This window comes from Equus caballus, chromosome 23, assembly GCF_041296265.1.
Source record: "Equus caballus isolate H_3958 breed thoroughbred chromosome 23, TB-T2T, whole genome shotgun sequence".
In the NCBI taxonomy this organism is placed as follows: domain Eukaryota; kingdom Metazoa; phylum Chordata; class Mammalia; order Perissodactyla; family Equidae; genus Equus; species Equus caballus.
In genome coordinates, this window is record NC_091706.1 from 20,777,626 (window position 1) to 20,792,252 (window position 14,627).

The 14,627-nt window shown below is 44.0% G+C and overlaps 1 long non-coding RNA gene across 1 annotated transcript in view; it reads left to right on the forward strand.

The window, feature by feature from the left end:
* Window positions 1–263: 263 nt before the first annotated feature.
* Window positions 264–14,627, forward strand: part of LOC138920327 (uncharacterized) — a 30,627-nt gene continuing 16,263 nt past the window's right edge. The window contains exon 1 of the long non-coding RNA XR_011431319.1: window positions 264–928. This is a non-coding gene — a long non-coding RNA (uncharacterized lncRNA). The remainder of the gene's footprint in view (window positions 929–14,627) is intronic.

Consider the following 14,627-nt stretch of genomic DNA (forward strand, 5'->3'; position numbering starts at 1 on the left):
GAGGCTCTGAAATTCTTAGAGGAGGAGACTGACTCCCGGTTAATATAAAATAAAATACAGGCTTAAAAAAAATCCCCATGAGTACAAAGATTGTTGTTGCTATTAGCCACATTCCTGGTGTAGCCCTGCCAAGGCCTCCTGTCCCTCTCCAGGGTTCGCCCCTGGTCCAACAATCCTCTCCTGCGGTGGAATAATCCCGGGAGTGTAGGCCAGGATCACCCTCCACCCCCGCCCGCGGCCAGGTCCCTGGGGCCTAGTCTAGCAGGGCGCTGTTGGACAAGTAGGGGAGCCCAGGCAGGGACAAGCGCGACCAGGACCTAGAGCAATCCCGGCGGGAGCAGGAGGCGGCCAGGCCCAGCCTGATGCAGTGACGCCGGAGCAGCCCACTGCCGGGGCACCCAGGCCACCAGCGCCAGCCGTCCCTCCGTCTTCTCCTCCCGCTGCTCTGCACGCGTGGGAGTGAAGGCGTCGCGGGCCCACTGGGGGTCTCGGGCTCAGGGCGTCCTGGGCAAGGGAACCCAGCCACAGGGAGGCGCATGAGCGCGCCCGACGGGCAGAGGAGGGGGAAGGAGCGGGCGAGGCGGAGGCGAGGGAGGAGGGAAAGCGAGGGAGGGACCCGCCTGCCGCGCCCAGGCTGTCCAGCAGGTGTGGCCACAGGCGCCCATCTCCACTGTTGTCCTGTGGCTGAGCCGCTCCGGGTGTCCCGGACGGTGCGTCCACCAGGGTGTGTGTCCGCGCGGACAAGCGCCGCCCCGGCCCCGAGCCACCGGCTCGCTCCTCTGGGCCGCGGTGTATGTTCGCCTCTTGCAACTGTGTGCCGAGAGGCAGGAGGACCATGAAAATGATCCACTTTCGTGCTCCAGCATCAAATCGCTCACCCAGGAGGTGAAAGGCAGTGAACGACTCGGATATTTCCTGACGCATCCAGGTGTGGGCAGCGCGGGACAAAGGAGGCTGGGACTCACAGGGCGGGGCTGGGGGGGTGGGGCTCCGCGGGTGGGCGTGTGCTGGCAGGGGCGAGGACCCCACCCTGGTGCCTACTGGAAAGCCAGATTTCACTTCCTCCGCCCTCTGAGGTTGGGCGCCAACCAAACAATGGGGAATAGTGTCCCAGGCAGGCGCCAGTCGCATGTACCAGTCTTGGCTCTTTCCCGGAGTGCATGCTATGCGCACGTCTCGCTGCGCCCAGGCTTGGGGCGCGGGGCAGCTGTCTCCTGGGAGACCCTAACACTGCTGTCCCCCACCGCGCCAGGAAATGGGAGCTCTGAGAGCCCACAGGGGCACCTGCATGTCACCACTATCCTTCCTCTCTTCTACCACGTAGAGGAGGCATGCACCAGCCTGGGTTGCCTCATTTCTCTCTCCCGCACCTGGGCTCTGAAGGTGCCCTCAGCCCCAGGGACCCGCTCCCGCTCCCGCTCCCTGCCGCCTCCCTTCCCGTGCCCTTTCTTCGCGTGGGGCGGCGGCTACGTTTCCTGGGAGTGAGAGAGGCCAGGCTGCCCAGAGCTTCAGCCTTGAGGTACGGGCACGCGCTGCGCGGAACTGGAGCTACCTCAGAAGGAATCCTGTGAAATCTGTTTCAGACAAAGGAAAAGGGCTGTGAGGCGGGCAGGGAGGGACCCTGCGGGACCTGGGTCCCTGGGAAAAAACGCCCCTTGGATTGTTGGTGGATGTTGGCTCTCGCCAAGCTGGAGAAGGGAGAGTTGTTTGGGTGAAGGCAGTTTTTCTGACAGTCCCATCCTCAGGTAGTAAGTGCCTTTGTGCTTGCAGGAGATCTGGTGTGAGCTGCTAGGGCGTGTGTGTTTGTGTGGGCGTGTGCGCGCATGTGTGCACTTTAGGTGCGTGTATATGTAGGCTGGTGTGTGCCCGCTGCCATGACCCACTCGGTGCGCACAATCCGGAAGAGTCATGTCAGGGCTCAGCATGTTAGCTTCTGACTCTTGAATCTATTTACTTACTTATCTCTGGGAATTCCTCTTCTCACCTTCTCCAAGGCTTGAAGCTCCAGGATTGAGCTGTCTTCTAAATGCAGAGCTCCTTGCCCACTGAATGTTCTGGAGGATCTTGATTTCATTCTGAGCTGAGCACTGCTTAATCCTTAATGAAAGGATTAGCAGCGTGGGCAGTTTTCCTGCTGCCACAGGGTTGCGCACAAACGTTTGGAGTGTACTGTCCTGTGATCCAGAGAGAGTGATTGTGCTCTTTGCTTTAAGTCCTAAAGTGCATGTACAAGTCCTTTAACCCATCCTGAACATGCCGATAATGAGGGGCAAGAGCAGGCAGTGGGCTGTGGACTTCTCCTCTGCTCTCTCAGCCCTCTGTCTGCCCTGTCCAGACTCATTTGGTGGGAGCGCCCCTGACTTTTTCCCCTTTCCGGACTAAGTCCTAGAATAGATAAGCCATCCCCAAAGGACATGTATTTGTTGTCTGGTGTTCTGGGAAACAAATTGTGCCAGCCCAATAACAGTGTGGAAAGTTAGAGTTTGTTCTGCCCAACTGATGCCAAAGAGGTAAAATGCAGTGTTCCAAAATGTTGATTTTGGCATTCTGAAAAGAAATCCAATGTTTCATTTTGTGGCACATCTTTTGCTGCCCTTAAGTGGAAATTATCATTTAACCAATTAAAATGAATTAAAAGGTTTTTATTTTGATAATTTTGGACCTTGTACCTTCCTAGAGTGTTCTGTACCCTGGAATTGAAATTGCATTTCTGGGTGTAAGGTCCCAAGAAACTTTCCATTTGTTTAGAGTGAGAACAAAGGGATTTTTTTTTTTTTTAAAGAACCTTTTGGAGTCACCAGTACGTACCCTGGGAAGTCCATCTGTCCTTCCTTCCTTCCTTCCTTCCTTCCTTGCCTTTTTCCTCCATTCCTTGGAATTGCCAAGTTAAAGGAGCGTATGGACTGTTGCACAGTGACGAACACATCCTCTCTCCATAACCTGCGCAAGAGGTGGTTTATGGGTTCTTTTTGAAAAACAATAGCCTTTAAATATTCTTTAAGCATTCTTTTTCCAAATTATATATTGTGGTGTATTTTGGCAAAGAAAACTCTCCAACAACTGACCTAATGGCAGGTCTCAGCAGCCTGATAGCCATTCCCAGGAGGAGATGCCAAAAGCCACTTGCTCTGTCTTTTTTCACAGGGTCTGGGATTTTTTGTCATCACGTCATTTGCATGTGAATGTTTAGGTAGGGTGGAAGAGGAATTCAAATTGACAATGAGCAAAGCAGAGTCTAGGGCACCAGACAGAGGCCTGGGGAAGGGAAGGAGTCGCTAAATGCTCTCTACTGGTCTTTTCGGGTTGAGCCAACCCTTGATCCTGGAGACTGTAGAAGGATGTGGCTGAGCTCTAACCTCTTTCATTCAGTCTTCCTCTTTCAAGTGGAGCGGAGTCCTAGCCATCTTCCCCATCTGTTCACATTTTTGGATGCCAGCATGGTATTCACAAGTTCTTCTAATGAACCTGCTATTTTTAATGCTGACTTTGATTGAGTAATCTGTAGACTTTCACATTATTCATTCTTTAGCAAAGCCTGGTACACATGGTTGATATTGTTGGAATCGGCTGCAAATTTGGATCTGGATTTGAGTAGAAATCCTAGCATAGTCCTAGCACGTAGTAGGCACTCAGCAAATACTTGTAGATATAGATTAATTTCCTTTCCACACTATTAAATCCATGAGTTCAGGAACATTTTGTTGTTGTTGTTCATCAAGGAGTCCCCAGTAGCTAGAGTAGAATCTGACATATAGTATGTGTTCAGTAAACACTTGCTGAATGAATGAGTGCCCAACATTTAGTCTAGCTCATTACCTATCAGCGTGAGGGTAGCATGACAACATTAGATTGGGAATCAGGAGATGTGTGGTTTAGTTATGTTACTAACCAGTTGTGTGACATTGAGTAACTCATTTGACATTGGAGTCAAAGTTTCTTCTTTTGTAAAATAAGGGAATTGGGTAGATGGATGACTCCAGTTTTAAAAGTATATGGTTTACTTATTACATAAAATCAATTACATTTGCGTAAAACATTGCTGTTGACAGAGTGGTTGTATACATATTATCTCCTGTGATTTTTATAACTCTCTTGTATTATCTCTGTTTTATCTCAATCTTAGAGTTATGGAAAAGGAGGTTCAGAGAGATGAAGCAATTTGGGTCACCTGGGAAGTAAGTGAACCAGAACCCAGGTCATTTGACTCAAAGTCTGGAGCCCTTTCTTCTCTGGAGCACTGCCTCTTGAGACTTGAGACTTAGGATGCTTTAGGCTGAAAGTAAGACAGCAGGCCAGCTAACGTGGCTTCAATAGTAAGGACACTTATTATCTTACCTAAGGAGAAGTCCAGAGGTAGGGCAGCTTCAGTGTTGTTCAGCAGCTCTGCATGGACCCACACGCTTTCCACCTTTCCACTCTGCCATCCTCAGCACATCAGTTATGTCACCCAGTCGTCATGATTATGAGATGGCTGCAGTAATTCTGGATGTCGCTAGGCATTACCACATCCACCATATAAAAGGTGGTATTTCCTCGTGCATTTCTTTTAATCATGGAAGAACACCTTTTCTAGAGGCCCTCATAAATCTTCTCATCGGATCCCATTGGCCAGGATTGGGTCATATACCCATGCCCTAGCTGCAGAAGTGTCTAGGATGGTGTGTGTCTGGTGTCTTCACTCTTCACTCTCTATAACGAGAGATGGACTTTGCCATTATGGGGGGAATGGAGAGGTGTGTGTGTGTCTGTGGTGAGGGGCAGGGATGGCTGTTGGCTGAGCAAGCAGTAGTGTCTGTCAGAATAGGTCAAAGTGAATTAGAATTATTGTTACAATACAACTGTCAGGAGAGTTTAATAAGAAGTTACATAAACCCTGGTGTATTTCAGGGACTCTCTGTGTGATCAAATTCCAGGACAAGAAAAATTATTGGATAATTCTTCTTAGTTTGTGTTACTAAATATCAGTTCAGTCCTTACTGAATTGCTGGGTTCTGGGCAGCTACAAGCCATCTCATATGTCAAGTGCTTAGTCGCCGGCCCACAGTAAGCGCTGAGAAAAATATCAACTGTTATCTTGATATTATGTGAAGGTGTATTAGAGGTAATCCTAAGTAGTGGGAAGTCCTTGACTTAGAATCTAATGTTTTTAGCCCAAATTCTATCAGTTTCTGACTGTGCAAGACCTGAGATGATGTGTGCAAAAGCACATTGTGACTGTCAAAACACCATCCAAATGGAGAGTACTACTCTAATCAATTTAGTTTTAAAAAAAGGCAAGAGCTGCTGCTCCCTGAGTTTCTTCTCTGTTGGAGCAGGAATTGGATGGTCACATGCAGACATCCATATGTGCTAAGCTGAGTGTCGGGCCCCATGACAATCCTGCTGTGAAATCCAAGCCAAGAGCAAATAACAGCCACGCCTTTTCTTTTTTTTTTTCTGCTTTTTTTTTCTCCCCAGATCTCCCCAGTACATAGTTGCATATTTTGCTTGTGAGTCCTTCTAGTTGTGGCATGTGGGACGCCACCTCAACATGGCCTAATGAGCAGTGCCATTTCCCCACCCAGGATCTGAACACTGGGCCGCCTAAGTGGAGCACGCGAACCCAACCACTCGGCCTTGGGGCCAGCCCCAGCCACATCTTTTCTGCTAGAAGGACAATCCCACACTTTTCTCTATCAAACTCATCTAGAATGCCATTCAGGGTCCACTGAAAATCAGACACAAAAGGAACAGAAGGGAGAGACAGTTTGTTAAATAGTGTGGCCCAGGTCTGACGTTTTTAGGCCTAGATTACATGGGCCAGCTCTTTGTATTAAATATATTCTGAAAAAAAGTAATGTTATTTCAATGGTCTACTAAGATCTTATTGTTGAGGATTTTAGGCTGGTTAATTTTAAAACTGCAGATGAGAGGCAAGCTCCAAGGAGTGGAATTTGCTTGCCCTTTGTTGGGAGGCATTTGCATTTGTGGGGGGAACCTCCATCTGTGGAGATGCCTCCCTCTGTGTGCCAGGGGGAAGCGGGATGGCCTTGTCTCTGGAAACTATTAATGGGGAAGGCAAGAACTTAAGTTGGTTACTGTCTGGCAACCTCATGTAACTGATTTAGGGTGGTGGCTTCTGGCCTTTACTTACAATTTGATTCTTATCTAAGAGTTGTGGGACCACCCAATGGCCAGACCCCACCTGCACTGATACCATTTTAACTTTTTACATGTTCTTTCTTTTGTCTTGTAAAGAGATGGCTCACATACCTATGCCTTAAATTTAGCCTTACTCTCCACCCATGTTGGCAGCAGAAGCGGCAGCAGTAGCGGTGGCAGCAGCAGCTTCCCATGCCAGCATCATCTCTGCCTGCCCATGGGTCCTGTCCCCATGCTATTCCACACTATTCTCTAAATAAAAGAGCACTACTCCCAGATCTTGAGAGTCCAAGAAATCTTTCTTTCGACTCCTTGCCTCACCGACCCTGCATCATTATGTCTTGACGTCCTCAAAGCAATGGCAGAGTGCATTGACTGTGAGGAAAATGCAATCCTGTTAGCTCCACATTGGTTGGACAGTATATAGCTGGATGCTTTTCACTCATCTAGCAAACTCTAATTCAAACTGACTTTAACATTAAGGACATTTACTGGCTCATATATCCAGGAGTCCTGGGTTAAGGACTTAATTCAAGGACCACCCTGCCTTTTGTGATGGCTTTATCCTCGGACTGCTGTTGGAATGGTTGTAGTAGTTCCAGTTCTCATATTTTTGTAGGGTCCCCTCCAGAGGAAGAGAGAAACCTCTTCCGACTCAGCATTCTAAGCAAAAGTCCTGCAGTCACTCTGATCAGACCTCCTAGGCCACATGCCCAACCCTGCACCAGTGACTGTCATCAGTGGAAGGGAATTTACTGATTAGCTTAAGGTGACCGGAGTCTGACCCTGGGACTCAGGGTGGGACCAACTTCCCTCCTGGTGGTGTTCTGCACGGGAGAGGGGTGAATACCAAAAACCCAGGCCTCTCTCCAGAAGGAGGAAGGGGAAGGGGGCAATGACTTCTAGGAAGATGACCTCCAATAGCTAGTCTAGATGCTTTGTCTGGGTCAGCGGTTCTCAAGGTTGTTCTGGGACCCCTGGAAGTCCCTGAGATCCTTTCAGGGCATCTATGAGGTTCACAGTAATTTCAAAATAATGCGAAGATGTTGTTTGCTTTTATTGGGTAGCAGTTTTATTGAGATATGATTCACATACTGTAAAATTCACACACGTACTCAAAGTGTATAAATTTAATATATTCACAGAATTGTGTGAGCGTCGCCACAATCAATTTTAGAACTTTCATCATCCCTGAAAGAAGCTCTGAGCCCTGGACCATTCATACCCTTACTTCCTCCCAAACCTCTCACCCCTAGGTAATCACTAATCTACTTTCTGTCTCTATGGATTTGTCTATTGTAGACATTTGATAAAAATGTAATTGTCCAATATGTGGGCTTTTTTGTCTGGCTTCTTTCACTTAGCATGTTTTCAAGATTATCCATTTTGTACCACATATCAATGTTTCTTTCCTTTTTATTGCTGAATAATATTTCATTGTATGGATAGATCACATTTTATTTATTAACTCATCAATAGGATTGTTTCCCCCTTTTGGCTAACATGAATAATGTTGCAGTGAACATTCTTGTAAAACTTGCTGTATAAATACATAGTTCATTTCTCTTGGGTGTATACCTAGGCTTGAAATTACTGGGTCATGTGGTAACTCTATGTTTAACCTTCTGAAGAAGGCCAAACTGTTTTCCCAAGTGGCTGCCCAGTTTACGATCCCACCAGCAGTGCATAATGGTTTCAAATTTCTCCACATATTTGCTAACCCTTATCTGTCTGATTATACCGTCTTAGTGGGTGCGAAGTGGTGTCTCATTGTGGTTTTGACTTGCATTTCCTTGATGTTGAGCTTCTTTTCATGTGCTTCTTGGCCATTTGCATATCTTCTTTGGAGTACTCTCTATTTGGATCTTTTGCCCATTTATAAATTGGGTTGTCTTTTTATTATTGAATTGTAAGAATTCTTTATATATTCTGGATACAAACCGCTTATACAATAAATGATTTGCAAATATTTTTTCCCATTCTGTGGGCTGTCTTTTTACTTTCTTGGTGGCGTCAAAAATTTTTAAATTTTGAAGATATCCGCTGTATCTGTTTTTTCTCTTGTTGCTTATGTTTTGGATGTCATAGCTAAGAAACTATGGCCTAATCCAAGGGCATGAGGAATTATGCCTATGTCTTCTTATATCAATTTTATAGTTTTAGCACTTCTATTCAGATCTTTGATTCATTGTTGTGTTAATATGTAATTGACATACGATAAACTCACCATTTAAAAATGTACAATTGAGTGGATTTTTGTATATTCACAAGGCTGCGCAACCATCACCACCATCTAATTCTGAAACATTTTCATCATCTCCCAAATAAACCTGTGCCCATTAACAGCCTAAGAGGGTTCTGTACCAATTCCACTGTATGAGGGGTTTTCCCCACACGTGCAACAATTCTCTGACAACAGCTGCACCTACAATTCAACTCAGTTCTGACACTGTCTACCTGGAGATAGCATCAAAACCCACAGGTTAAGGGCTCAGGCCCACAAGACTGCCCTCCCCTTCAGGTGACAGTCCCAAGTCCAGGTTGTCACCTGGGCTTCTGACCCACTGGCTATAGATTGGAGGTTCCCATGACCTCATGTGTGGGTTTGATTAATTTGCTTGACTGGCTCACAGAACTCAGAGAAACAGCCTGCTTACTAGATCACCAGTTTATCCTAAAAGGGTACAACTCAGGAACAGCCCTATGGAAGAGCTACATAGGGCAAAGTATAGGAAAAGGGCACGTAGCTTCCCTGTCCTCTAGGGGTACGCCACTCTCCCCAGATGTCCATGTGTTCACCAACCAGGAGCTCTTTGAACCCCATCCTTTTGGGTTTTTATGGAGGCTTCATTACACAGTCGTGATTGATTAAATCATTAGTCCTTGGTGGTTGAACTCAATCACCAGTCCCTAACCCCCCAGCTCAGGGGGTGGCACTGAGAATTCCAATCCTCTAGTCACCTGATTGGTTCCCCTGGAAACCAGCCCCAATCCTTAGGTGCTTTCCAAAAGCCACCTCATTAACATAACAGAAGACACCCTTATTGCTCTCACTTCTTAGGAAATTCTGAGTTTTAGGAGCTGTTTGTCAGAAACTGGAAGGAAAACAAAATGTATATTTCTTAATATAAATTACATCACAAAGCCACTCCGCATCTTGGGTCCACTTTGAGTTAATTTTTGTGTAGGGTGTAAAGCAGGTATCCAACTTTCTTCTTTTGCATGTGGACATCCAGTTGTCCCAGAGCCATTTCTTGAAAAAACTATTTTTTCTCCATTGAATTGTCTTGTCACACTTGTTGAGATATTGTTTGCCTTTCCACTCTCATTCTCTCACAAGTGTACAGTGGAGTCTTCCAGAGGCTGTGTGATAGGTGATATGGCAACACGTTGAATAAAGAAACTGATGTGAGAATCCAGCTATCTTCTCTTGAGCCAGACATAAAAGATATTTGAAAAAATGTAAAACAATGCTACTTTTCTCACTAAATTAGTTATTATTTTGTAAGTAAAATATATTTTTCATACAAATATGTAATTTATGTTAATGTGCAGTGGATTTCTTATTATTTTTATTTGATTGAAAAATTGAGTATGTAAAAATATTCTCAGCAGATATTGATATAGACAACCCAAATAAGAGTTCTATAGGTCCTCAATAGTGTAAAGAAGTTTTGAGGCTAACTAGCTTAAGAATTGCTGATTTCGGTGACTGTCAATATAGCAAACTTCCTGTAAAATTTAAAAAAACAAAATGAAATAAAGCTCTCATGCATCCTGGCCTCCAAGATTGCAAGGTACAAGAGCTTGAAATGATAGCACTTAAATTAAAAACACCCAATATGTACGGAAAATATATATATGTGTATTTGGAATTCTTAGTAGTAACTATATACTTGCATGTGTGTGTGTTTGTGTGTGTCACAATGTTAAGAGTAAGGACAAGGTCAGCCTCTGCTGTAGTAAGCATTTCCCCATTGTACTTGTTCTCCAGCTGAATCTTGAGTTTTTCAACTCTAATAATTAGATAAAGCCATGTCACACGTTGAGACCCATCTTGATTGAGGAAAATGTACAGCAACAATGTACTGTGTTTAAAATGTAAGCCACCTGATTCAGGTCTGTTAGTCACTTGAATTTTTAAGTTATTCTTTTTCTAAGTAGCTTTTTGGGACAACTTAGAAACATTGCAGGAATGGAAATATCAGAATTTGCCCCATGGAGAATCTAATATGAGATTGACATGCCTGCATGATAGGCATTCTGTAGAGAGCACAGTGTTCTCCTAGTTCCCACTGTGTGTGATGAAGGATTCAAGTCGCTGCTCCTATGAAGTATCAGAGAGCCGGATGGGGAGTCCAGAGATGGAAAAAAATGAGATTATGATCAGAAGACGTTATGGCAGGTTTTGCAACTGAGATTTGAACTCGATTCAAGCTAAAAGGAGTCGGTATTCAGCCCTGGGAGGGATGTGTAAGTGCTTCTTGGCCTAGGGTGTTCATGTGGCTCTTCTCTGCTCTTGTTAAAATGCAAATTCTGATTCAGGAGGTCTTGAGGAGGGCCTTGGAATTTGGCATTTCTGACAAACTTCCAGGGGATGCTTATGCTGCTGGTCTGTGGACCACACTTGGAGTAGTAAGGCATTAGTGAAATTTATCTATCTCATAATAATATTCTCAATTTCCTGAATGTGGAGACTTTTTGGCCCTTGTCTCCCTTGATGATACCTCACCCAGCGCGTTTCCCTCAGTAGATGTTCAGTGAATGATGAGGTGATAATCAATGCTGACTAGGTTCTGATGATGGGGATGGGATGGTTTCTTTTAACTCCCTGCTGCAGCCAAATCAAGAGATTGTTTTTTAAATAGGATTTCCCAGGATGTCCAGTCTGATGACTGTTGAAGGTCCATGAGAGCAAATGGGGGCCTGGGGTTAGAGAGAGACTTCTTGTCCCTCTGCTTCCCAGTTTGCTTTCCTGTATCCTCGACTCTTGGTGGCATTGCCAAGGAATTCTGGCAACTTTTCAGCACAAAACCATTCATTGTGTATGAGCCAGCACTGTCTGGAAGCTCCCAGTGGCATAGAGGGCCAGCTGTTCTTACTTGAAGAAGTGACCCCAAGGGACTATGTCCTGGAGGATGGTTAAAAATGCATTCGGGGTGTAACATAAGCTCTGGAGCAGTTGGCTGTGGTGAGTTTCTCTGAAGGTGCAGGAGGGAAATGAGAGGATCGCTTTAGGAGAAAATGAATTTTATTTTAAAAGGGAAGAACATTTGTACAGATCAAGCGATTACGTTTTTCAAAAGTGAATTAGTAAACTTTTTTGAAATAATAGCAATCTTATTCGATAAATATTTTTAAAATATTTTCTATATGCCAAACACTGAGCTGGGAACTGGAGATAAAAAGAAAATAAAATCAGCCATCAAGAGGCTCACAGTCAGTTGGGAGAAGAGAGACAAGATAGTGACACAACGACAAAATGACAGATGTAGGGACAAGTCTGTGCAGGTGGAGGACCAAGAGGAAGAGTCAGTAGCAGACTGGGGCATCAGTAGTATCTCTGGTAGAGGTGAATCTTGATTAACAATGAAAGGACAGTGGAAGCTAACTCTCTGAAGAAGGGGAAAAAGGCACTCCACGCAAGGTGAGGCTTTGCTTGGTACAAAACCCTGGGTGTGAAACAGCATGATTGGGCATGGAAATGAAGGAAGGGAGAATCGGGGATTAGTCCCAGGTGGTTGGTTTCAGTGACAGGAGTAATGGCGATGTCACTCCTGTAGAGACAGGACTGGCCACATAATTTTGGGGGCCCAGTGCAAAATGAAAATATTCAAAACTTATTAAGAATTAAAGATTGCAACAGCAGACTGTTAAACTAAGTATGGGGCCCTTCTAAACATGGTGCCTGTGCAGATGCACAGGTCACCCGCCCATGAAGCTGGCCCTGAGCAACTAGAGTAAAGGAGAAGCAGCTTGGCGAGGAGATGATGAGTCCCATTTTGGGCATTCACGTTGAGGTGCCTCTAGGGTATCTGAGCAGAGAATTGCCAGCAGATGGTTGGAAATAAGGAATGAAAGTCAGCAGAGGGGTCTGGTATGGAGACACAGATCAAAAAAATTCCACACAGACACAATGTGGAATGACCAAAACTTCATCATGCTTCTCTTCCTTTTTCGTCTGTTTCTGCTTGGGGCATCCTTGTAGATGAAGCCAATGGATTACGAGCTCTGGAATTATTTCCTAGGGTACTTGATCATTTTTCCTTTGTTAGGCAACTCTGACCTAAACAAGAGCTTCTCCATTTTCTTCCGCAAGCAAGGCAGCCAAATAGAGTTATCAGTGGAAAAGCATTTTCCTGCTCTTAATCCTCATTTCCCAGCTTGGACTAACAAATGAAAAAGGCCTCTCTCAGCTTTAAGGTTCTGAGTTACAAGCACAGGATTTTCACTCTAGGAAAGTTGCCCTTTAAGACAGTGTTGTGAACATTAAATAGATAATCCATTTAAAAATTCTGTCAATCTGGCACCAAATTAAAGCAAACATGTTATATGAGGGACAGCTTTGCAAATTAGGCTGCAGTAATTTATCCTTTGCTTAGTATTGGTTTATATCTCAGATGTCTTCTTTGGCAAATTTTGTTTTCTATTTGGTTTCCAGAGCATTATTGTGAATATTAGTTATAATACATCCAAATTCTGTAAAATCGCTCCAAGAAATAATCTAGTATTAGTAACGTAATGACCTGGATCTTAGATGTGCAATAGAGTTTTGTTTGAATATATCTATGTACTACGATAAGGTTTGATATATGGTTATTCTGTAGCAGGGGAAAGCAATTAGCATGTTAACAGATCAGTATTTGGTTTATTATCTGTCACCTCAGAAGCATAGTTTGTTGCTTTAAGGCACTAGGCCTTGGTGGTAAATGTTGGTCTGAAAAGGACTGACTGAACCAGGGTCTTCACATACAAACTAAAAATTCAAATACAATATCATTTACTAATAGATTGATAATAAAATTAAGCAGTCTTAAAAAATCAGTAATAATTAGCCTTAATAATAGAAGACAGGACCAAAACCTAATTAATAAGTTGGCTAATAGTCCTTCCTTGATGTTGCTAGCTGATGTTATTTTGGGGGCTTGTCTGTGCACATATTACTGCTCATTGTTGTGAAAATAATGTGATCTGTATCTGTATGTAGGTGTCATCTACAGTGTTACGGTGCTCTTGGGTATTTATTGGTTCTTTGTTTAGCAGCATCCTTTCTCTTCACTCATAAACCTCTTGATATCCTTGAGTCTTATGTAAATAATGTACATTAGCTATTTGATTATGTTGAGATCAAGAGATGGTGTGTAATTTGCATATGGTTGCATATTTAGCAAAGTTAGGATGGGGTATGGTGTCTTAGCTTTTAGGTGTGCTCCTACACCACTAAATACTACTGTTATTTTGCTTTTGAATCTTCCTTGGTAGCCTAAATGATGTAATTCTTCCCCACTGACAACTCTTTTAATTGCACAAGAGAAAAACCGTACACTGACCGCATTTCTGGGCCAGCAAGCACCTTGATATCTTAGACCTGTCATCTAAGGACAGAGTTTTAGTTCTTCTCTACTTTCTTTTAGTCACTATGTGGCAAAATGTTTATCCAAATGAAAATTGCAATCGACTTACCGTGTATTTATGAATGTTTTGCCATCTAATGTAACTAGGTAATTGAAAAATATCTTCCCATTCCCTTTACATGTTTGGCATGATTCAGACATAGTTTGTAGCTTGAAATTTAAAATTCACTCCCAAGAAATTGCAAAGAAAAAAAAGATGAACGATGATATCAATAGAATTTTCTATCCATCCTCTATGGTAATTTACCTTGTAGTTTTGAGGTTGCCTCTGGAATTGAAAAACCTAGCAATCCTAGACCATGATATTTGGAGGACTTCTAAATATCTGAGGTAGTGAATTTTTAACATTATTTAATTTTAATTCACTTAAACCTAAATTTAAATAGCTGCAATGCTAGTGGCTGCCATATTGGACAGCACCGTGCTAGCCTCTTAAGCAGTGTTAACTCTGCAAGGAGAGAGGAATTGCGAGCCCAGGTCGGGGGAAGCATATGAAAATTTCCCTGCCTTTCTCTATTTACTTCTGTGCCATTTGAACTCTTGGTAAGCATGTGTTTTGTAATTTGTAGAGCATAAGTCATTTTGAAGAAGGTAAACATGCCTTTATTGTCAGAGAGGACTTAGGAAGTTGGAAAGGATTTTCGACTTTTAGTCCAATGCCTGCATCTTTCTCAGGAGCACCTGAAGTCCAGAGAAGGATGCACTTAACCTGGTGAGTGACAGAGAGGACCGGGACCAAGGCCTCCAGACACCTGTTTGCATGGTTCTTTTCTCCTCATGATAAGGCATTGTTGACGTGAGCATGGTCACCACTGCTATGTTTTTCCTTTGTTCTAGAAATAAGTGACATAC